This window comes from Macrotis lagotis, chromosome X (assembly GCF_037893015.1).
Source record: "Macrotis lagotis isolate mMagLag1 chromosome X, bilby.v1.9.chrom.fasta, whole genome shotgun sequence".
NCBI lineage: Eukaryota > Metazoa > Chordata > Mammalia > Peramelemorphia > Peramelidae > Macrotis > Macrotis lagotis.
In genome coordinates this window covers 49809554-49835122 of record NC_133666.1, presented here as the reverse complement: position 1 = coordinate 49835122, position 25569 = coordinate 49809554, and the positions used below count along the sequence as shown (strand labels likewise).

Below are 25569 nucleotides of genomic sequence, written 5' to 3'. Positions count from 1 at the left end.
TTGTCACTGTCGGCCAGACCTATGCTTTTATCACATGTGCTAATGTTTGGAAATCGATTAGCACAGCACCTAGTAAAAAGTTGGTGCATTAGAAGTACACAATCCCTTCTTCTCTCTTCATAGGTGAGGAAATTCCCTCAACTAACTCAGATCAGCTCGGCTGTACAACTACGTCTTAAAAGAGTTGCCTACAGCAGCGGTGTCAACGAGAAACACGGGTCACTAAACTGTACATAAGGACCCTGCTTGCTGCATATTGACTTTGAAAACCACATGCTAACATTATCTCCTACATTTTTATTTACTTTGTTAGGTACTACCTTTTATGTTTTAATCTGATTCTGACATACTTGGGAGTGTTGAGGACCTAGAGCACTGAGAAATGTAATGATTTTCTTCTTTTTCCTCCTCCTCCTCTTCCTTCTTCCTTCTCCTCTTCCTCCCTGTCCCTTTTCTTTTTCCTCCTCCTCTCTATATTCCTCCTTCGCCTCCTTCTTCTTCCTCCTCCTTTTTCTTCTTCTTCTCATCTTCCTCTCTGTTCCTGTTCTTTCTCCTCCTTTTCTTACTCCCTCTTCTTCCTCCTCCTCATCTTCCTCCTCCTCTTCTTCCTCTTTTCTTTTCTTCCTTCCTTCTCCTCTTTTTTCTCCATGCTTCCTCCTTTTCTTCCTGCCCCTCCTCCTCCTCCTTCTGTTTTTGTATATGAAGGAGAGTATATTTTTTCTATAACTCTAACTCCCAACCCCCAGATTAAGAATCTCCAGGAGGGACAGTGCAAGGCACAATTCTTTGTTTTTTTTGTTTCTGTATCACTTTTCTCATCCTTCCTTCCTCTTACTTCTTTTGGAAATGAAAGATTCCCTTTGATCTCATCTAGCTTCTTCTCTAGAGTGAAATCCTCTCTTCTGCCATACTCAATGATAAAATCCTAAGGCTGGATCTGGGAGCAACAAGGCTTCAACTTTGAAAAAATCAGCCACTTGATTAGCAAAAAACAAGCCAACTTCTTTGACTTGTTCCAGTTATGTGACCTTGAAAAAGTTACTTCCTCTCCCTGGGCCCCAGTTTCTTCCTTTTTGAATGAAAGGATTGGACTTCATGATCCCTAAAGTCCCTCCTAGCAGTCGCTTTAAAATCCTATGACCTCTACAAAGCAAGAAGACCGGCACTTTGATACGTAATCTTTTCCTAAGCCATTAATCTTTCTCTAACACTTTTTAGCTTACAAAGCACTTTGCTGGCAACACACCTAGGAGGTTGGTAGTTCAAGTATTACTGTTCCTATTTTACGGATGAGGAAACTGAAGCTTAGAGAGGCCGAGGGGCTTAGTGAAGTCACACAGCAACTAAGTGGCATTCTTGGGATTGAAACCTAGACCTCCTTGTCTTCAAGTATGGCACTTTCTATTGTACTATACTCTATAAGACCAGTGGCCATCTTTCTTGGGGGCATAAGAAACACTTAATAGTCCATCCACTGGAGGGAAACAGTGTGAATCTATACTTGTTATTTCAGCCTGTTTTAGTCCCTATTTTCTTTTAAAATTTTAAATAAACTTAATAAACATCAACAAAAACAAACATGGAAAATACAAGCCAAGATCTTGTCCTTGGCCTTTTGTAAGGCAGAACCTAAGGAATAAACAACAAATAAATAAATGGCTTGTTTGGGGTCTACATTTTCTTCTAGTTTTTCAGAAATTGTACCAGTTTGGGGCTGTTTTCTTTCCTTTCCTTTCCCCCTTTCTCTTTCTTTCTATCTTATATTCTTACTTTGTCCTAATAATGAGTCAACTATTTCCTCTTTGGGAACTCCAAAAAATATTTATTCATGAGAGGCTTGAGTCCATGGGTCATATCTTATTGTTGTTCAATCTTTTTTTCAGTCATCCGATTCTTTGTGAGTCATTTTGGGGATTTTTGGCAAAGGTACCAGAGTAGTTTACTATTTTTTTTCTCCAGTTCATTTAAAAATGAGGCAACTGAGTAAAACTCGGTGACTTGCCCAGGTCACACAACTAGTAAGTGTATGGGGCTGGATTTGAACTCAGGTCTTCCTGACTTTAGGCCCTGTACTTGATCCACTGCAGTGCCATCTAGCTGCTTTTTTGTATCATATGAGGATCAGTCAAAGGACCTGGGGATATTTGGGCTGGAGGAAAAAAAATATTCCAGGGGGTCCTGATAGCTGTCCTTAAGTATTCAGGAGGGGTGTCATATGGAAGAAAGTTTTAGACTTGTTCTGTTTGGTCTCCTTTTTGGTTTCTCCTTCTCCTTCATTTCTGAATGATTTCAAACAAGATGTATTTACATAAATCTTTTCCCATTTCCTTGTGTGGTTTAGGCTAACTAGTTTCCTAATTCAGGGCAGAGAGAGAGAGTCAATAAGTTTCATTAAGTGCTTACTGTATTCAGGCACTGTGCTAAGGGCTGAGGCTACAAAGAAAAGGCAAACCCAGCCTCTGTCCTCAAGGAGCTTGCATTCTAATGGGGAAGATGATCATTAAGCAACTATGTAAGACAGATTCAGAGTAGATGGAAGGTGATACAGTTGAGAACCTGGGGGCAGGACCACAACTATTCCCATGGATTGATTTCCATTGATGATGCTCTTTCCCCTGTAGATGATATTGCATCTCCTTTGTGCACTGTTAGAATCTCCTCTGAAGATGTAAGCTCCTTGAGCATAAGAATGGGTCCATTCTTTGTCCCTGAATGCCTAGCAGCTGGCACATAGAGTAAGCTTCCTAAATGCTCATTGGCTAGAACTGAATTGGAATTTCTAGATGGAGACCAATTTCCGCTCGAAGGAAGGAGAATACTTCCCAATAATTGGGATGGTCCCAAAGTGGAGTGGTTGCAAAGAGGAATTTCCTTGAGAGGGAGAGGGCTCCATCTTGCTGGAGGTCTCCATATAGAGAATGGAAGATAATTAATTTACTGCAAGGGATTGAGTGGGCACTCCTGTTCCAGAAGAGATTGAGATGAATGTCTTCCGAGTTGCCTTCCCACCCTGGATAATTGTTTGATTTCCTGATCTGGTCCAGCCCCACAGGCACCCAGTAAGTTCCCTACTAAAGTAAGGTCTGCCTGCTGCTTCCAGTCACTGAGGGGAAAACTATGTTATATTAAAGCAGTCTAAAGTAATAAGTTTATTTCCCAAAGTGAGATGAAATCTAGACAAGCCAAAACAGCTATCTGTAGCATGGAACAGTGGAAAAGAAGACAGTTTGATGTCAGAGGGCATGGGTTCAAATTCCAAGTCTGCTATTAACTAGCTGTGTAATCTTGGACAAGTCTTTCTCTGTTTCTGTGTATCTATTTCCTCATTTGTAAATGGAAGGCATTGGATTAGACAGTCTGAGGTCCCTTTCAGTTCTAACTCAGTGGTCCTATGAAGCATTCTGCCACTCACATGGTTGGTCTATATAAGGTTGTACAATCAAAAGGAATGAAGTTTGGACTAAAGAGGTCAACCATAGAGACACTTAATGGAAGGGACAGTAGAAGTGTGCCAATGGCCTGGGCCTCCTTGCTCCTAGCAGTCATCTCTCTGAGGGTTCATGCCTTCCATTTAATTTGGGGTAGCTAGGTGGTGCTACAGTGGAGAGAGTGCTGGGTCTGGAATCAGGACGATTGGGAGTCAAGCTTTTACCTCAGACTCTTACTAGCTATGTGACCCTGGGTAAAGTCACTTAACGTCTGTTTTCCTCAGTTTCTCAACTGGGCTATATAAATGCTTATTCCCTTTCCTTCTCTATTTCTATCACCTCTCTGTATTTTTTCTGTGGTAATCTACTGCCCTCTAGTTCTTTCCTCTCCATCCTTTGGTAGCAGCCAGTGGCTCTTACCAGCAGCTGCTGCCAGCTGCTTCACCCAGATTCTAGGCTGGCACCCTGAGTCAGTAGACAAGGTTACCAGCAGTGCCAGGGAGACTGGGTGGGCAAATAAAAGCCCCTTCATATCCCAAGCCCTGAGAAATTATTTTCAACTGAGCAAAGAGAAACTTTGCCAAAAATCAAACCTGGCTTCCCAAATCAAGTTTTGAATTTGGGAATTAAATCCTGTTGGCTGTTAAATTGAAAGGACCCTGATGTTTTACAGATGGAGAATGAACTTTTCTCACCTCCTTCTAGGGCTACTCAAAATGAGACAGGGCGGCATGTCTGCACATGTATGGGGTTATGTTTGGATTCAGGTTCCCAGACCCCGATAAAAGGACAGTCTTCTTGAGCTTCAGGGTATGTTCCCCATCTAGTTGTTAGCTTGGGGCTTCCCACTAGCCTGGTCCTGTCTCCTTGCATCTGATCCTGGTTAAATGTATCAAGGGCTCAGATGCATCATAGAAGGAAAAAGTGAAGAAAAGAAAAGTGTGTGAATCCATGGGTGTGTGTGTGTATATAATATATATATATATATTATATATACACACATATATGTGTGTGTCTGTATGTGTATGCATGTGTGTCTGTTTGTGTGTGTTGGGTAGGGTTAGCAAAAGAGAAAACTGAACTCGGATTGTGCTCCTAACCAGGGAACTCAACCTGTAGAACTGCATGAATTGGAGGTGTGGGGAGGCCTGCTCACAGCCTCCAGATATTGGCTGCCTGCCCTTTTAGCTACATTTTTTGAGCAAATGACAGCCAGGAAATAACTTGCAAACTTGGATAATTAACCCTGCTTTTGCTCCATGAGGCTACCTAGTATATTGGCCTTGAATTAGGAAGACCTAGGTTTAGGTCCTTGTGCTACATTGTGTGGCTGCAGGGAGATCACTTCCTGTGTCAGTACCCCCAGGGGATCCTGGGAGATTGGAAGGTAAGAGTTATAGACCTGGATTTAGTGGAGGCTAGTTGCCCATTGACAGTTTCACAACTCAGTTTCAGTGTATCTTCCTCCCCTTCAGAAGGACACTCTCTGGTCCACCCAAAGCAGCCTTCTTAATGTTCCTACCAGAGCATGTTCCATTTCCCAACTCCATGTCTACACTGACTGGATCTCCATGCTTGGAATGCTCTCCTTCCGCATCTCTACCTCTTCAAATTCCAAAGTTTTTTCAAAACTCAAGGCAAATGCTACCTCCTATAATCATGAAGTTTTTTTTTTCACCCTCCCAGCTGCTGGTGCCCTCCTTCCAGTTACTAGGCATTCGCTTTTGGAGATATCCATGCATATATACATTGTGTTCCTCCAATGGAACATAAGACTTGTGATATTAGGAATTGTTGCCCTTTTTGTGTTTGCTAATGACACAAGATCTGACCTTTAAGAAATGCTTGTTGATTGATTGATTCCCCTACCTCAATAAAATCATAAGGCCAGATAAAAAACGGTGGTCATGTCACAGAAACTTTCCATTTTAATGTTCCCAGAATTCTTTTTTTTCCGTTCCCTTTGGAAAGACATAATTGGGTACAAATATTTCTCCACATGCGATGCAATTATTTCTCCTGTAGTGATGCTTATTACCTTGTGTACAGTATGACCTGGGTCATACTTTATTTATTCTGAGAAATAGCACTGTTCTCAGCAGATCACACAATGTTCTCAAAGCTGTACAATTAATTACATGAGCCCAGAACTGGACAAAATTAACTGTGTCCCTCATATCTCCTGGTCCGCCCCTCTTTGGAAGTCTGAGCAATGACTCCAAGCAGCCCCCAAACCACCCACCCAACCCTGCCATCTTGATCTTGTCCTTGTAAGCCCAATTGCAAACATTTCCAAAGTGATACCTTTGGAACACCTTTTCCCCACTTGTCCTACCCCCCCCCCCCACCATGCAAACTAGGCAATAAGGAGATAGGGAGACAGCTCAGGGCTGCTGTGGTGGTTTCACTGGTAGAATTCCTTCTAGCAATTCCTTCTCTACAGTTGTCCTCCCCTTTCCTCTCCTCTCTTCTCCTTTCCTCTTCTCCCTTCCTCTCCTCACCTCTCTTCTCCTCTCCTCCTCTCCCTTTTTCCCTCCCATAACTCTCTATCTTTTATACTCCCAGAGCTTCAAGTATTCTCTCTGTGTAGATAATTCTCAGGTCGATATTATTAGAGCTCTCCTTAACTCCAAAGCTTTAGACCTTTTATTTCCAACTGCCTCTAGGACATCTTTCCCTGGATGTCATTCTGCCTCCATACATTCAACTGGTCCCAAACTTGACTCCTTATCATTTCGCTTTAACTGCTTTTTTTAGGACTATCACTATTTCTCCCAGTTGCAAATAGCTCCATCATTCTCCAGTGTCCAAAAATTCAAGGATCACAGGTCCTTTCTCCTCCCATTCAATCGTTTACTAGCTCCTACTAATCCTACCTCTAAAGTCTCTCCAGTCTACCCCCTTGTGATTTCCTCTGCAATCTCCCTAGAAGAGAACTGTATTATCACCTGCCCAGAATATGGCAATTCCTTTTCTCCCAAGTCTTCCTAAGTCTTTATTCTCTCCAATCCAATCAAGATTTCATATTGTTGCCCGAGCCAGTTCCCTTATTTCAGAGGACTGTCTCTTTACATGTTGTCATCTTCCCCCTCCAAAATTCAATTCCATTCAACAAACATTTATTATCTACTGTGTACTAGCACTAGGAATCAGACATACATATAGATAGATATATGAACACATACACACACATATATGTATATGATATATGTAGACATATATTCATAGATATAGATAGCAATATCTTTCCATCTATCCAGCTATAGCACCTAAGTGGTATACTAGATAGAATACTGGGCCTGAAGTCAGAAAACTCCTCTTCCTGAGTTCAAATTTGGCCTCAGATACTTACTAGCTGTGTGACCTAGGCAAGTCACTTCACCCCATTTGCCTCAGTTTCCTCGTGTATAAAATAAGCTGGAGAAGGAAATGGCAAACTACTCTAGTATCTGCCAAGAAAACCCCAAACAGGGACATTTTGAGTTAGACATGAATGAAGCAGGCTAAAAACAAACATGCATAGATATATATCTCTATTTGGGAAGGGCATCCTACAGGAGGAAGCAATGGAGATTCAAACTGACTAGTTTGAATGGAATGAGAGTGCATGAAGAGAAATCAGATGAAATCAGATGAGAGAGCCACATTGTAGAGGGGTTCCATCCCAGACTCAGGAATCTCCAATGGAATATAAGCTTTTCAAGGTCCAGGGTTGTTTTTGCATTTTGTCTTTGAGATCCCAGAATCTGGGTGAATACTTTGCATACAGCAGATGCTTAAGTAACATCCAAGACATTGAATTTTTGTCATTATAGGCCCATGAAGAGGAGAGGGAAGAAAAGTGCAGGGAAGAGAATAGGTCACCAGAAGGGCAAAGGGTTCAGTTCTTATGGAATCAAGTAGGTGATCCTCTTTGGCATCAAAGAAACAAGAAATTATCTTTGACTAGATTTTTTTAAAGCTTCAAAATTTCTACTTGTAATCTGGTTTTTTTTGAGCATCCTCTGATTTTTTTTTTGTCCAGAATGATGATGCTATTTTCCTCTTCCCAGTAAGGACAAATGTGTGGTTAATTGCCCTGGATTGTTCAATTCCTCTTTCTCCAATGACCAAATGAATTGGATAATCCCTCATCACTTCAAGGAGCTTGGCAAATTTCAACCCAACCTCATTTCCGGCAGCATTTTCTGCACAGCTGACAGTTTTTAATTTGATAGTAAAATTCTAAGGAGTTTTATTGCCACATTGTGTTAAAGATAATTCCAGTTCCCTTTACTGGGAAGGGGAGGGCTTGTTTACAAATCTGTCCAGGGCAGCTCCTTGATGCTTAAACTTAATCCACTAGACCTGTCCCAGTGCCAAATGTACATTAGTCTCAATAGCTTTTGCCTTCCTGGAAGAAGAAAGAGGAATCTTATTTTTTTTTAATTCAAAATGAAAAAAAAGATGTTTCAACAGTTTGGAGGAATTTTCTTGCCAGTTATCATTTGTACAATCAATCTGACTTCCCATTATCTGTTGATATGAAAATTCAAGAAATCAAGAAATAGACTACAAAATACTAGGAGTGGAGGGGACCCTAGGCAAGAGAATGTCATAGAGAGAAGGGACATAAGGGCAGAAAATGTCAAAGCTGAGAGGAATCTTAGAGCATGAACTCAGAACTGGGAGAGACCTTAGAACAGAAAATAGAAGAATCGGAAGAGGTCTCAGAAAACACAGTGTTACAATTAGAAGGGACCTTGGAGAAATTTCGAACAGCCTTCTCATTTTTCTGAGGTGGAAACAGTCTTGGAGGAAGGGAAAGGACTTGCCCAAGGTCACACAGATAGTAAGTGGTAGAGTCGGGAAGGCCTAGACTCTAGTCCTGATACTACCACTAACTGTGTGGCCTTGGGCAAGTCACTTCATTTCCTCTAAGACTCAGTTTCTGCCCATTAAAAATAGGGATAATATTTCCTGTACTGCTTGCATTTCATAGGGCTGTTATAAGACTCAAATGAAAGGATGGGTACAAAAGAGCTTTCTAAACTCTAAAATTTGGGGTTCAAATCCTGATCCTGTCACTTATTATCTGAATGACTCTGGATCATCTCCTCATCTATAAAATGATAAGGTTGTACTGGATGAACTCTAAGGTCTTTCCTTTTGTGATCTCTGACTCTACACAGCCAGAAGCCCCCAAACAATCTATATTTCCCAAAGTCAAACTCATGGGAATTCTTAGGGACTAGGGGTCCACCACAGGCTGCTTAATGCTCTCCATTTATCAGATGTGTAACCCAAAGTTAAAGTCAGCAAAGATAAGTGTGGGAGTCAGACAGTTCAGAACCCACTAGACTTGGAAGAAGATGTCTGCCTTGGTGAGGAGATAGGGCTGCTCCCTCAAGTCTCAATCGGGTATCTCAGACTTACAGAGCTAGTTGAAATAAATATAGAATCAAGCAGAGGAAGCAATCATCCTTCCTCCCAATCTTTGCTCATTTGATTATGAGGCACTTGGCATCTCCTCCCCCTCAGCATGTGGGGTTCCATATGAGTAAGAGTTCCCTCCTCTGACACAGACAACAGCCCCTCCACATTGCCAGAGCTGGTTTTATGAGTAATGGTCCATGAAAAATTCATCAGCTAATGGCCAGGCTTCTGATACTTGGCAAGACCTGTCAGGCCAAGTCCTTTGCTGGCAGAACCTTTGGAAGGCCACCTCTGCCATAGGAGCAGACCTTGGAAGCAAGAGATAGCCAGCTTGGACATCAGAGGATGTCCTTGAAGGAACATCAGAAGCCATATAGGCTGACTTCCTCCCTTTACAGATGAGGAAACCGAGGCCTACAAAGGTGAAATGACCTGCCCAAGCTCACACAGATAGTAAGTGGCAGAACTGGAATTCCAACCCTGATTACCTGACTCCAACCCTGCCATCACCAAAACCCTGCCCCTGAACACATTCCTTCAAGACTTCATTCCCTCCTCTTGGTTGTTAGTGCCCTTCTTCCCCAAATGACTGACTTTATTCTGTTCATATTTGGAATTATTCATCTATGTCCCCACTCTAAACAATGGAAGCTCATTGAGAGCAAGCATCATTTCCTTTTTGGCTTTACATCTCTAGAACCTTGTACAACAGATACCTAATAAATACTCACTGGATGAAGGGATGGATGAATAGATGGATAGATTGGATGAATGAGTGAATGAATGAATGAATGAATAGGAATGAAGGCTGCATTGACCAGACTATGGGGAGAAACTCCCTATTTGGAGAGGTTGCTGAGGGGGATTTACAATGAGCTCCTTTCACTTTTCTCAATGACTAGCATCAGAAAATCAAAGATGGAGAATGGAAACAAAGTACAGAAGTCACCTAGTCTGATACCCATACTGTCCAGATGATGAAACCGAGGGCAGGGAAAACACTTGCCCAAGGTCACACAGGAGGCAAGAAGTAAGGCAGCATTTGGAACCAGGCAGTCTTGCCTGTGTGCCATTTTCTGCTTACCTTGCTGGGCAGCATTGGCATAAGTTGTTAAAAACCCTGGATGACAGGGTTTTAGTCCTCGTTCTCTTAAATAACTCACTCTAGTCAAGTCACCCAATTTCCTTGGGTCTTAGTATTTCTCAAAATCAAATCTAAAGGATTGTAGTGAGGAAGAAATGAAACAGTGGCTATAAACCTATTCTGTCATTCAAGCAGACATTGATACTGAAATTCAAAAGATGGGAAATTGTTCCTGGGGCTACTGGACCTCCATCTCCAATCTGATGCTCAGAAAGCTCTGGGGGTTATTTCCCGCCTTACCAGGACACCTATTGTGGCTCTTAGGTAAACCATTGGCATTAGGAGGGGAATTCTTTTCCTAGAGCTGAGCACATTTTCAGATTACCAAACCCTATGTTCAGGCAGCATGGCATAGGGTGTTAAAAATCCAGTGTCAGACACTTAACAGTTATATGACCTTGGGCAAGTTTCCTCACCTATAAATGAGAGGTGAGTTTAGTTTGTTCATTGCTCAATTTTTCAATAGGAATTTCACTTGTTCCATGTCATGGAACTGGCTTGATGATCTACTGCCTGGTTATGCCCCTTGGTAGTATACAACACCAGAAGCCAGTGGTCCCAACAGAAAGGAGGTCCTGATGGTTCTATTTCCAAGGTTTTCATAGATTTTCATAGAGCTGGAGGGACCTTATTAAATCAACTAGCTCAACACTCTCCTTTGATAGATGAGGAAACTGAGACCTAGGCAAAGGAGGTACCATAACTCCAAGTCAGAAAGTTGGAAGTTGTACAGCTGGGATGAGAAACCAGATTACTTGGAGTGGAGTCTTGTCAAAGTCAAATGACCAAACAATTCAGCATCATCCCTCAACCGGACATAGCCTTTTCTCTAAGAGGCTTGATTTTTAGACTCAGAATATTGGCTAACTGGTACTTCACACACTCAGCTTGGGGATGGGGGCTGAATGGAGATCCGCCTCCCACATATCTAAGACATGTACCTGAAAATTCTTGTGGCTGCCCTTTGGCTGATTCGTGTATCTAATTAGCCCTGCTAACTGAATTGAATAAAAACGACAACAGCAGCAGCAGCCACAGCAACAACGATCATGCCAATGACAAAAAGCAGAGCAATAGCAACAACTCACATTTATGAAGGTTTGCTATTTTCTCCTTCTCAGGCAAGAATAGAAAATACTAGCCGGCAGTTCTGGTGTGGCCCAGTTGACAGTGGAACTGAGAAGTATGGGAGTGCTTTTGTGGGTGGTGGGGAGGAATACAGCATTGTCCCCTCCCAATGAGGAGAAATCTACCCTTCTCCTCTTTTTGCAGCTCTCAGCCCCCATCCTTTCCAACTTGACTCATTTGGTTTCAAATTAAAGGGAATTTTCACAGATAAATCTCTTGAGAAAACTGGTAAACTGACACTTAGGTTTAGTCCAAACAAATTAAGACTGTTTAAGTGTTTGCAAGCTGCAAACTGAAGCTCAATTCCTTTTATTCGTTGTTGAGTTTTCTTTTTTTGGCCCCCGCTGAATATTTCTTCCAATAGATAAAGCTTATCTACAAAGAACAGAACAGCAGGAATCTGTCTTATTTCCCCTCTCTCATTATAAAAAAATGGTTTGTTTTAGTCTTTACACCCTTACCCTCCTCTCTTTTCAAAGAATTTCTTCAGATAGCCTTGTCCAAAGCAATGAGTTTTAACAGTTCAGGAGTTCAACGTATAGGGTAGGATGTGAGGGAGCTTCAGCCATGTAGATTGGGGTCCCTAGACAATAGAATTTGCCCAATCGAATTTTTTTATTATGGATAAAAATCTGGAAAAAAAAGAGAATGGTTGGGAAAGTAGATTATGTATTTTAGTTACTCTGTAGATGATCAAAAGAGAACCTGTAGTTACCCCCAGCATTGTGGTCCAAGACATAGTATTTTGGACAAGCATCAGCTCTCTGTATGTGATACTCAGACCACACATGGCTGCCTTGCAGAGGAAAATCCATTAGGGCCGTTCCAAGAGCATCAGTTGCTTGAGAACCATTGGGAGAGAGGTCAGAAAAGAGCCCCCCCCCCGCAAGAGTCTATAAAATTCTCATCTCCCCAAGGGCCCATCTACCCCTCAGCAGTCACCCAGTCACCAGACTCACCCCATTAAGACAAATCCAGAGGAAATGATCCCCATGGTCAATCCAGACTCAAGGTAAATACCTTGAGTAAATACCTCAAATGCTCCTGGGAGTTGATGGAGCAAGTTGGGGACAGGGCCCTATGGATGGGGCATCTTGAGAAAAAGACAGGAAAGAAAGGAGATGCCTACCGTGCGACTTCTCTCAGTTTTCTTCTTCAGTGAGTCCTCCCCCTGCTCCCCAAAGGGCTCATCCAACAACCAGTCGGACCTGACAGTCTGATCTGTTCATCGATTCTGGCTCCTTTGCTCGAGAGGGACTGTGGGTCTTCCTTCCTTCCTTCACCAAAAAAAAAAAAAAAGCTCACAGCTTTCAACCTCCTACCATGTTATAAAACATGGCAGGGAAATGTCAGAGCGAGATCTACAAGAGACTGAGTGCACGTTGAGCATTTCCGTTTCCCAGGGGGCAGCTCCCTCTCTCTGATTAATGAGGCTGGGCTGCGCCCTGGGACCCATGAGATGAGGCCATACAGCTTAACACTTGGAGGGGGGGGGGTGCTCAACTATCTTTTCTATTTATAAGGCCAGAGTGTATTGTCTTCTAAATGTGTGGTCACATTCAAGGTTTTGTGGTATCGCCCAGTCTCCTTCTATCTGGAGATGGGCTCTGTGGCTGGGTAAATTTTGGTATGTTCCACTGAGAGAGCAGAACCTCTAAGTGGGGTACGCCAAACTCCCAGCAGCCCTTGGGTGCTTTGGGTTTCACTTCTCTTAGGATGGCTAAGAAGTAGCTCTCAAAGGGAATAGCTGCACTATTTTGCTCCCTAAGTCAGGACCTAGAATATTGGAAATGGAAGACACCTCCTCTAGGCCAGCCTCCTCATTTGACAGAAGAGGAAAATGAGGCCCAGAGAGAAAGAAGCAGAGGCAGATTACAAGTATATGTCCTCTAATTCCAAATTTCGCTCTCCTAACTCCATGCTATGCTCAAGGGAGTCTCAATTTGAGGGGACAGCAATATATTTCCTCTCTTTCCCAAGACTGATTTAGAATCTCATTTGGAGGGACCTAAACAGCTTCTAGTCTGCTTCTTCCAACCCCTTGGACCCTTAGATCAGAGACTCAGAGTGGATCCCTAGCTCTCCCACCCTCCAGAGGTTACAGGTGCCTAGAGGCTCTCAGGTACCAGTCTGACTACCTTGGGCCTTCGGAACATCCTAGAACTTGGGGGCTTGTGCCATCAGGAGGGCTGCAGCTCTAACCCAGCAACTTCATAGGCCCCCACACTACCACTATAACTCCCTATGCCAAAGAACAAGTCATGGGACATTGAGATCCCAAACCTACTACGTAGTTTCTACTGTTAAGTTTGGAGAAAAAGATAGTCTTCACAGGACTGCTTAAGAAAGTATCAAAAGATGGTTTTTATTAAAAAAGAAGAGTTCATCTTACATAGACCCATTCGCTAGAGTTTCCTGCCTTCCTTCCATTTCACTCATTTCCTCACCTACCCCAATTTCATTATGCTGTATGTAAATTTGATCCCAGGCTCCAGAAAGCTATGTTAATGGAGTACAAGCCCTAAGGCACAGGTAGATGGCACAATGGATAGAGCGCTGGTTTTGGAGTCAAAAGGACAGGAGTGGGGCGGCTAGGTGGCGTAGTGGAGAAAGCACTGGCCCTGGAGTCAGGAGGACCTGGGTTCAAATCCGATCTCAGACACGGTAATAATTACCTAGCTGTGTGGCCTTGGGCAAGCCACTTAACCCTGTTTGCCTTGCAAAAACCTCAAAAAAAAGGACAGGAGTTTGAATCCAGCCTCAGACACTTGCCACTTATTAGCTGTGTGACCCACTTATTAGCTGTGTGACCTTGGGCGAGTCACTTCACCCTGATTGCCTTGCATCCAGGGTCATCTCCAGTCATCCTGATTCATATCTGACCATTGGACCCAGATGACTCTAAAGGAGAAAGTGAGACTGATGACTGAGCACAGCCCCCCCCCCCAATCCAATTCATGTGCTTGTCATGGCGTCACCTCCCTGATGTCATGGTCTTCTTCGAAAATGAAGGGAAAACATTATTGTTATCATTAGTAAAAGCCCTAGGATACTGAGAATCTTTGAGGAGGGATTGAGCAAGTCCTCATCTGAGGATTGGTTTAACTCAATGTAGATAGGCTCAGTCGCAGTGGGGGAATTGCTTCTGGATGCAGAAACTCACTCAGCAGGGACTGGATCTCTGTCGGTGGAAGAGGGTTGTAGCTGAAAGGGAACTCAGAAGCCAACTAGTTCAATGCTCTCATTTTAAAGATAAAGAAACTGAGGCATTCAATGGTAAAGTGACTTTCTCAAGGTCACACAGGCAGTGTCAAAGGTGGGATTCCAGATTCCAGAGCCAATATTCATTCTATTGCACCACACTGCCTTGGATCCTTGATATATTAAAATCAAATAATAACATTTATATGGTGCTTTAAAGTTTTCAAAATGCTTGACATGCTGTCTCATTTGATCCTTACTATGACCATTTGAGGAAGGTGCCATTATCTCCATTTTACATTGAGGGAAACTGAGGCATGGAGCGGTTACATTGACTTACTCAGAGTCACACACAGCTAGCAAGTGTTTTAGACAGGATTCCAATGCAGGGCTTCCCTTCCCAACTCCAAGTCCAACACTCCTCTAAGCTGTCTCATACATATGAATAAATATCTCTCATGTGATTACAAAATATGTTAAGTCTCTTATTTGAGCTTTACAACAACTGTGGATAATGGAGGATAAGTACCATTCTCATTTTACAGATGAGCAAAATCAAAGGTCAGGGGAATAAAATAACTTGATTAAACCCAAGATTTCTAATTCTAAGGTCCTTGTTCTCTCCAATACATTAGACATAAGTGGAATAGTCCATCATCTTATAAATATAATTTAAGTTAGGTCAGAGGCAGATTGTGGAGGACTTTCAAAGCTAGACTGAGGAATTTCCATTCTATTTCTTTTTTTTTTTTTTTTTTTTAGGTTTTCGCAAGGCAATGGGGTTAAGTGGCTTGCCCAAGGCCAGGCAGCTAGGTCATTATGAGGTGTCTGAGGCCGGATTTGAACTCAGGGACTCCTGACTCCAGGGCTGGTGCTCTATCCATTGGGCCACCTAGCCACCCAAAATTTCTATTCTCTTTCAAAGGCAATAGGGAGCCCTTAAGGTTTATGAGCAGAGGAGTGAGAGAGTCATATTTAAGGAATGTGATTTTAATAGTTGTGTGGAAGATGGATGGAAAAAAGAGAGGACCCAGTCCTGGAGTCAGGAGTGCCTGAGTTCAAATACGACCTCAGACACCTCATAATTACCTAGTTACGTGGCCTTGGGCAAGCCACTTAACCCCCATGGCCCTGCAAAAAAGAGAGAGGGACAAGAAGTAGATAATCCACCAAGGAGCTGTGATTTCATCAGGGAGGATACTCACTTCTCTTCATCAAAGTAGATAATGTCTTGTCTGATGTTAAAGGTTTTCCTGAGTTGTGACCAAATAGTCTCTGACCCCCGTGGCCACCTAGAGCTAGTAAGCCTCTTTCCCTTTGGCTGGTCGACTGTTCGTTGAAGGCAAGGAGCCTTCCCAGCATGATATAACTTACCAGAACTCGTTTTCCTTGACTGAACCTTTGAAAATCCAAAATCCTCTGCACACCATGATGAAGATTTGATGTTCATATATCCAAATACAATCCCTTTTCTTTTTTGTGTAAGCCTGAGCCTCTGGTGAGAACTTGGGTGTGGAACATATATAACTTTGTAGGAACTGGATATAAAATCTACATTATTGTTGGTGTTTGACCTCCATTTTCAAAGAGGACCAATAACATCACAGGACGATATCTTGACTTGTAAGGGGATTGGATTTAAGTGAGGTAGAGTTGCACAAGATCATCCATTTCACTCTGTTTCTGAATCATCAAAGACCAGGGGTGGGACAAAAGTCAACATAACTGTCAATGGCTCGGCATGTAGTGGATGAACTTGGGTATCTTCTATACCTGACCAAACTCTAAGTGTTCCACAGAACCTACTTCAATCACCTTTGTGGTCATTGGAATAAATTGTTCTCATCTACTCATTCTACTGGGGGAAGTTTTCACATACTTGGGGTAGACATCCCTCTAGGTCATCGATGGGTTTGAAGTCCTTCAATCTGGTTTAGCCCATTTATTGAGACAGTTTACTAGCATGTGGCCACTGTCCATGTTATAACTTTTTGGAGCCACAGGTGAGAGAGAGTTGGGTAACAGGTGAATGCCAAAGGTGGAAAGTAGCCCTGAAAAGGGCTCAGCAGCTCTCACCCCAAAGAAGCTTGTACTCCCTGAACACCCCATATTTCATTATAATGAGATGCCAAATGTCAAGACTTTTGAGTTGGATGACACTAATTAATCTGCCAAACTCAAAGGAGTCTAGCTTGATGTGATTTCATTTGGATCTCATAGCTCTTAAACAGGGGGGTTTTACCTGGAATCCCTCAACTTTCATCAATAGATTTCAGGGAGTCCATAAACGTGATTGAGAAAAAAAATTGCAACTTAATTTTTGTTAACCTCTCACCAAAAATTAGCATTTTTTTCAATTATGGTTTAAAAAAAAACCCATTACATACTTCCATAGATTTCACCATCCTGCCAGAGGAGTTCATGGCACAAGAAGGGTTTATACTTTGTTTTCAGGGTCAACATAATAGATAGTATTATCCCTGTTATACAGATGAAGAAACCAAGGCTCAGAGAGGTCACAAAATTTCTCCTTGGTCACAGAACTAGGGAGTGTCAGAGACAGGATATAAAGTCAGTTCTTTTCCCTACTTCCCACTAACCTATTATTGCATCTCTTACACAAAATGTTCTGAGTGATTTTTTTTGGTCAAGCTAGAAAAAAAAAAGAAGTTAAATTAATCAGAGTGGTTTGCACATGTACATAAATTGCATTCTTGGTCATTTTCTTTACTGAAGGACTGAATATGATAATAGGCAGTATTTAGCAAAAAGAGCACTGCATTTGAAGTTAGAAGTTCTGGGGGCTGCTAGGTGGCACAGTGGATAGAGCGCCGGCCCTGGAGTCAGGAGGACCTGAGTTCAAATCCGGCATCAGACACTTAATAATTACCTAGCTGTGTGGCCTTGGGCAAGCCACTGCACTCCATTGCCTTGCAAAAAAAGAAGTTAGAAGTTCTGAGGTAGAATTCCAACTTCTCTTGCATAGCTCTAAATAGATGACATTATGACCCAGGTTCAAATCTCAGTTGTGTTCCTAGTGATGAGACCTTGGGCTAGTCCTTTCTCCTCTCTAAATCTCACCTTCTTTGTCTATGAAATGGATGACTTTCAAAATCTGAAACCCTTGAATGGGACAAGCATCAGGAAAGGAAAGGTTGAAGAAAAAGAGGTTTTCTTTTTGGGAGCACTGGGTAGTGACTAGAGAGGGACCCCTCTAGAGAGGGACACAGGTTCAAGGTCACCTATGACAAATTCTCACAGTGGAGCCCTGGGTAAATCCTATAAAGTCTCAGAGCCCCAAGCCAACTCAATAGGACCATGAATGGTAAAGCCGTCATAGATCTGAATTTCCCTGGGACCTCCTGATGAAGGCCAGGGCCAAGTCTTTTCTTTTCTTAATTATTCCATAAAGTAATTATCTTTCAACCTAATACCTTGCTCTAAGTAAATGGTTCTAAACTTAGGGAGTTTCATCTGCTGCTTTTCTACCTTGTTTAGTTGGTACTACAAAGTAATATAAATTTTTGTGAAGCTTTTCAGGACCTCTGATGTCATTTACCAAGACAGTCAGGTGACATAATGGATAGAGTAGAGGGCCTGGAGTATGGAAAACCTGAATTCAAATCGGACTTCAGATTAGCTCTTTGTCTCGGTTTCCTCATCTATAAAATAGAAATGATAACAGCACCTACCTTGTAGAGTTGGTATGGGAATTAAATGAGATGAACATGTAAAGTGTTTGCAGAGCACAGTGTCATGGTAGGCAGAAGGGCTAAATCAGGTGAATGGAAAGTGACAAGTCTGTTGGGAAGTTAGGAGGATGTCTACTCCAAGCATCTGAAGACAGCCTGGTGGAATGGGTGGATGAGAACAGTTTATTCCAAGGGTGATATGGAGTGCTTAGAACTTAGCCAACTTTGTAAGACGTCAAGACCTCAAAGACACCAAGTTCATTCACTGCATCCTGGATCATTGCCAGGCATCCTGACTTTTGTCTTGCCACGGGCCTTCAGTGACTCAGGAAGAGAGAGTGAGGCTGATGATGTCATGTAACTTTGCCTCATTTAAATCCAATTCACTTGAAAATCAAGACATCACCTCTGATGTCATTAGTCATCTTTGAAAATGAAGGACAAGCAGCAAGGTGTTTTAATAAATAACTACAAGTTTGCTTTTCTCATCTATATCAATGTCTTCATTTTACAGAGGAGCAAACTGAGATCCAGAAGTGGGGAAGGGACTTGACTAAGACCACCCAGGAAGAAAATAGTAGAGATAGGATGTAAACCTGGGTCCCCGGAGTCAAAACCCTCTTCCCATTGCCTTAAACAGTGAGGTAGCAAGAAAATAAGTTTTTAAAATTTATAGACAGAACTAGAAATGTGACAATTCAGAGACTTGTGCTAAAGTCTGTCTTTGAAGTTAAAATGGGGACTTCCCCATTGTTACCCCCAAGGTGCGAGAGCATACTAGAATTAGCTGGATCCTTTGTGAGGAGGAAGCTTCCCAGATCTGCCTTTGTAGATTCAAAGAGATCACCTAAACCAAAGTTCCTCTGGAACATTTCTCTCCTCCGCAGAGCTGCTGTTTTCATGGAGTGAATGCAGGCAGGGCCCCATCTGAAAGGAAGCTCCCTCTTTTGAATTTCAAACTTGGAAAATTCATTAGAGGAAGACCAAGGTCTGAGAAGATTGCCTATAGTGATCAAGAGGAGAATAGAATGGAAAGCTGAATGACAAAAGCAACGGGTGTCTGAAGAGGATAGGAATGAAGGAGAGGGAAAGGAAAGAGATCTGAGATGGCCGGAAAAAAATACTGACAGACAAAGTCCTCATGCTGCCCATCTCCTGACAAAGATGGTGGACTCAGGATGCAGAATGAATGAGATGTACATTTCCAGGCCTAACCAATGTGGGGATTTGTTTTGCTTGCTTAAATAGACTTTTTAGAAGAGATTTCAGTTTGGGTTTTTTAAACAAATGTGATGAGTGAGAGAGTAAGGGGGTATGAGGAGAGGGTGCCAAAAAAAAAGAGAAGGTCATTGAGGCAGAAAGAGAAAAGAACAGGAGGAAGGTCCAAAAGAAGAATGTCAACCAGGCAGGAATACTTTGGAAAGTCATAGGCTAGTCTTATTATATCCTAAAAAGGAAACTCAAGCTGTATAGCACAGAGATTTGCAGTCTCATGGACTTGCCTCACTTCAGTACTAAGTAAGGTCACAATAAAAAAAGGAGAAATTCAAAATACAACAACAACCCGGTCCTTAATGTACCTTCTAATGCTGTGTAGGAGGAATAGGATTAACCTTTTGGACAGTCAGTTCTCCTGAGTTTCCAGCACCTGCAGGCCTTCAAACTGAGCAGACTAGAGGGGGGAGATTATTCTCCTTCGTGGTGAGCCTGGAACTATTAGAAGCTGTGATGAATCGGGGAGTTGATGGGCTTTTTAAAATAGGTTAATAACTTGAAAAATTAGGAGACAATTGATAATAAATAGTTTTCAAGTAAGTACCTTTGATCTAAAACAAATTTGAGAGCCGCCCCAAATGAGCCCCTTGGCTCTGCTGCCAAAAAGAATTCTTCTTCCAGTGCAACCAGGAACGTGGCTCCAAAGTAAGTATGTGGGAACAGTCCCAGTTTTCAAAGACAGGGACAGACTGTGTAGAACAGAAAACCTGTGTGGCCTCATTAGGGGGAGATCTAATGGCCAAGCTGGACTGGAATATTCCCAACTAACAGATGGCCTCCAATCAATTTCATTTTCCTCCAACCACAGGGAGCAAACTTCAGCCGACTCTAGAGATCAGAGAGATGCAGCCAATTTCACTCGGGTCCCTGGCTCAGGGGATGGCCTTCTCCCTGCAGATGGTTCTTGGTTTGGAAATATGTGTATGAGAGAGAGAGAGAGCTCCTGTCTCGAAAGGCCTTCTTGCATGACCTGGTATAGTCCAACAAAGAATGCCGCTTTCTATTCAGTGGGTCCGGTCCCTGTCCCTTTAAGGAAGTCCTAATTTAGGGCTACAGAGAAGGGACAGATCTAGCATCTTATGGCAGCCAGCCTCTCCAGAGACAGTCTGGGGGTTACTTAGGCTTGTCCCAGAGAGAATGAGCCCCCCCCCCAACTGTTGCTAGAATAACTCGGTGAACCCAATGGATGCTTTTGGTCTTGGAAGGAAGGTTAGGAAGACTAGGATTCAAATTCCACCTCATATTCAACTATGTGACCCTGGGCAAGTCACTGAAGCTTTGTCCATTTCACTTTTCTCATATGTAAAATGGGCATAATAATAGCATCTACTTCACAGGGTTGTTAGAAAGCTCAAATGAGAAAATCTATGAAAAGTGATATATAAATCAATGTGAAAGTGTCCCTGAATTTTCCTGACTGGCCAACTGAGCTCCAACCAGAGGACTCCTAAAGGCTTGTCCCCACCACTCTCCCTAACTCCAGGCAGGCAGTCTCCTGTGAGGGCACCAACCCTTTCTTTTTCCCTCTTTATCTCTTTCTGATCCTCCCAGACATCCCCAATTCAAACAGCCTGCCCCAATCTCCCTGGATCTCAAGCCACTTGGACCTTAGACCAGCACTGATTGGTTCTTCCCCTCTCTGGGGCATTTCCTCACTATGGACAATGGGAGAAGAAAGTCCTTCCTCTGGTGTAACTCAGCCATCCTTTGGAGTTCAGAGTCTTTAAGTGCTGCCTAACTGACTCTCCTGTCCCTTCTTCCTCCTGCCCCTGGGGACTTTCCTCTTTTCTGCCCATAATCCATTTAGCAAAAAGAACACTGGTGACTCTGGCGAGTTAGGGCCAGTCCCTTCTCTTAGTCTTCCCCAAGCAGATTGCATAAGAAAATGTATGTGGGATGTTTTGCCAAGTTGAAGACTCCATCTGAATGCCAGTGATGGTTGGCATCAATGTTGTTGCTGTTATTATTATTATTATTATTATTATTATTATTACTGTTTGTTGATGGAACTTTAGTCCAGAGAAGAGAAACCATGTCATATGAAAAGGGGGTGGAAGGGCCTGGGGAACTGCTAAACGACAGTTTTAACTCAAGGTAAGGCAAAACTTTCTAACAATCCAAGTTGTTCAAAAGTGGGCTGGGTTGCCCAGGGAGGTAGTAAAGGCTGTTTCCGAAGAGGTTGGGTGACCACTTGTCAGAGCTGCAGAATAAGGGATTCCTGTTCAGGAATGGGTTGGACGTGCCGCCCTCTGTGGTCTGGGCTCTGAGAGTTGTGAGTCTATGACTTCCTGTCCACTATTTTTATTTTAATTGCTCTAGATCTGAGATTCCACTGGGGGAGGGGATTGCTCCAGTTGTACCAAGTCCTCCCTTTCCTCTTCTGACTGAGCAGGAGATTTACACTAGAGGTCCTGGCCTTGGATGGCAGTCTTCTTCTTCCTCAGAAAAGGGCTTGACGAAGGGAACATCTGGCTCATCCTGAACCAGGAATATAGCAGGCGTGACCTTGAATCGGAAGATGGAGAATAGACCATGCAAGGACTTAATTGGAGGGTCTGAGGTTTAGTTGGAGAAGAGAACTGAAGTGGGGGTGGACTTGGAAGGAAGCTTCAGGCCATGCTGACTCTTTTCAAGTATTTGAAGGCTTGACAGGAGCAAAAGGATTTGTTCTCCTTGGCCACAGAGAAACAAATTGAGAGCAAAATGGGTAGAAGTCACTTTATTTCCCTGGGCCTCAATTTGCTTAACTGTAAAATAATGGTCTTTTGAGTTCTTGGTAATTTAGAGGCCCAGAGAGAAACTTGAGGAGACTGGGAAGCTAAGGGGGTTCTCCTACCTCCCATATCCTCTTCCTTCTCTCCTTGAAATAGTCTGTCACCTGGAAGAACATTCTGCCTTCAAACTGGTTTAAAGCACCCCTCATCTTTGCTACAAAGGGTTATTGTAGAATGAATTCTATTGGAGGATCTTTCCCTTCACTGTCTTATGGCCCCACTTTGGCAGTTTGGTGAAACCTACTGGCAGTCCCTTCTCAGAGTAATGTCTTTAAATGCATAAAATAAAATTGAAAGAGAACCAGTTGGATTGAAATAAAGTTATATTTTTTTTTCCCCATCCAAGGTCATGGACCTCTTGAAATCTCCCCATGGATCCTAGGTTAAGAGGCCCAGATCTGGAGTTGAATCTTTCCTCCTAGCAGCTTGAGGCTTCGAAGGCCTCTTCTGGAGTAGCCTGGAGGCTGGTTGATACCCAGTTGTTCTAAGAGCTACCTTTGCCTTTACACCCCAGTTATCTAACTGGGAGATGATTCTCAGGCTGCTCCTGATTGGTGATCCCATTTTTAACCACTTCCTGTCCCAGGGGAGCAGTTTACAAGAAATGCAAATTTTTTAAAAATGTTATTGGTAAAAATAAAATAAATAAAAAAGTAACCATTGATAAAGCAAGGTCTTTGTTTCCCCTTGGGAGGACTGGGCTGCTGGTGTGGGGACTTTTGGCATTCTGAAGTTAGTTAGGTACCTTTGCTTACTAACCCATGCGGATGATGGAAATAAGATCACAACAGAAAGAAAAAGTGAAAATTGTTTTGGTGGCTTCCACTAGATGTTTGCTTTCTTGTCCCTGGGCTGTGACACTGTCTTTGGGCCCTATCCTTCAGGATTGTAGCTGGTTGGATTTTGAGTGGCCCCCCCTCACCTCCTCAAAAGGCCTTGAGACTCATCCTGAGGAGAGAGAGAGAGAGAGCCTTGGCTAGGAGACCAAGCACCTGGCTTGGGATTTGAATTGTTGCTTCTCATGTGACCCTGGACAAATTCTTGCAGCTTTCTGGCTCTGGGTATCCTCCTTGGTAAAATGAGGGGCTCATCTCCAAGGTCCCTTGTAGGCCCAGATCCTCAGAGTCCAGTTTCCCAGGCTCTGTTCTCAGCCTGGTCTCTGGACACTGCCAATTTGGCCCCAAAGTCAATAAATTCCAAGGTTGATGTGCAGCCTTGTTCTCCTTCCACAGCTGTTGGCTGCTGTCTCTCCCATCCCAAGCTCTGGCCTTTCCTTTAGAGGTCTGAAATCCCCCCCACCACCACCTCCAGGTCAAATTGTGCAAGCAAAGCATTTTGCTAGATAAGTATTTGGTTGTGACTTTTGTCTGTAAGTGAACAGTTATGATCAGTATAAACAAAATCTCAAGGACCCATTTAAGATAATGGAGAGTGAAAAAAAAAATCCCCAGAGACCTGGGTTCTAGTTCCAACTCTGGTACTTTTTACTTGTGAGATCCTGGGCAAGTCACTTGTCTCTGGGTCTTGATTTCCTTGTCTGTTCAAAGAGGAGGTTGCACAAGATGCCCTTTGAGGCCGAGTGCAGCTCTGAAACTATGCCTAGATCATCTTCAAGGGTCCTTATACTTTGCCAGTTGCTCTCTCATTGTGAATAAAAGACCCCAGAATAGGTGCCCAGAAAGCAGAGGAGAGGAGAGGGTACCAAGTACATGAGGAAGAGAGGACTCCAGGGGAAATGAGGAAAAGGATCTAGAAGGACTGGAAGGACTAAAGTTGAGATGGGGCTAATGGCTTCTGGCATGATTAGGCTTTAGGTTCACATAGTCTGGGTGCTGAGGAGGGTCAGAGTAGACTATACCAAGCTCAAGACACAAGGGGGTGCCATCATGGAATTCTTTCCTCCCTAAAGGTATTGTTTCCTTCCCTCCACTTTGCCTCATTGTCCTCTGAAGGTAACTTAGACTGTTGCCCTCTGGGTCCTGTTCCCATGAAGCTCTACTCCCTGGGACTTCTTACCCCCACTCTACCTTCTTGTCTGCCATCTTGCACCCACCATGGTGAGGTGGTCTCCTACTCCATGGAAATTTGCCCCCCTTCCCACGGTCCCTACTGGTTTGCCCCAGTCACTGTTACCAGTTCTGGGTCAGGGAAATGGCTTTTCCCTCTGCTTCCTCAAGTCCACCATCCCCAGGAGCTGCTACTTTAGCTTGGACCCTTGAGCATCTGGACTTGCCAGGATGATTCATGGGGGAAATGGAATTTCTACCTTGGTAACCATTGGTGTCATTTTTATAGGATTAAAAAAATCCAATTTCCAGGAATTGACATAAAGAACATAACGTCCCCTTTTCCGGGGCATTTATTTGATTTCAGTTTATTACCTTGCAATAAAATCTCCCTTATTTCAAGGGTTTAACTTAGAGATCAGAGGTGCTGAGTTTTCAAATTTTAATTGAATTTCATCTTCAAGGGTGACCTTGTAGATCACATTTTTGGAGAGTTCCACCAGTGGATTGAAGTTGGGAATCTTTGAGTGGATGACAGTTTTGCCAATGCACTTTGTATAGACTTTGGAGTTATTCTGGCTCCACCCCACCCCCAACCCCCATTAGAATTAATTCAATTAGGAATTTTTTTTTTGCCTTTATATTCCAGGTGCCCTTTCAGATTCCTGATGCATAGTAGGAGTTTCATAAATATTTATTGGATCAAATTGACTTAAATCCCAGAGACCATGGCTCATCTCTCCCTGGGCTGAAGCTGTCTGCCATGGACTTGGCTGCTTGGCCCATGCTGGGCAGTCTTGCTGGGGAGGGCTGTGTAAATACAGGTGGCCCTGGCTGCTATGGGGAATTTTGTTTCCACATTAAATTTATAGGTTTTAACTTTGAACGCCTCCCTGCTTTGGAGAAAAACCAAAAAGCAAATGAGTCCAAAGGATTTTATTTTTTCCTTGGCTCCTTTTTTTTTCAAACAAGGATTCGCCTTGTTTTCCGACAAGGAGGGACAGCGTGGCAGGCATAGTGGAAAGAACATTGGATCCGGAGTTAGGAGATCCGTGTTCCAGTGTTGGCGCTCACATTTCCTTGCTGTATAACCTTGGAGGGCAAATTGTGTTGTTTCTCTGGGTCTCAGTTCCCAAATCTGTAAAATCTGTAAAAGAGGTTTACTGACACTTATGTTCCCTAACCAAGAGTGTCACTGTGATTTAAATGTTTTGCAAACTTGAAGCACTACAGAAATAAGAGGCGTAATTATTCAGTTTAGTTCACACTCAGCTGAAGTGTACTTAGTTATTCACTTTAATCCATACTCATCTGGAAGAGTTTGATGGCATCTGAGGCATGACTTGTCGTGATTGTATTATGAGATCCTCAATTCCCCCCCCAAAGTGTGAGATCTAACTATCCACACTAAGAAAACAAAGTGGATGAAGAATGTCTATGATCTTGACTCTGATCTGCAGTTGGGCAGATAGACCATGAACCTCATACATAAATAGGTGGACAATG

At 43.0% G+C, this 25569-nt stretch overlaps 1 protein-coding gene across 2 annotated transcripts in view; it reads right to left on the bottom strand.

Annotated features, from left to right (window-relative positions):
- Nucleotides 1–12466, bottom strand: part of LOC141498125 (putative G-protein coupled receptor 174) — a 43293-nt gene extending 30827 nt beyond the window's left edge. The window contains exon 1 of one of the 2 annotated variants that reach the window (XM_074201086.1): nucleotides 12245–12466. The gene's annotated coding sequence lies outside the window, so the exon portion shown is untranslated. The other variant, XM_074201087.1, reaches the window with a different exon arrangement.
- Between the last annotated feature and the right edge of the window lie 13103 nt (nucleotides 12467–25569).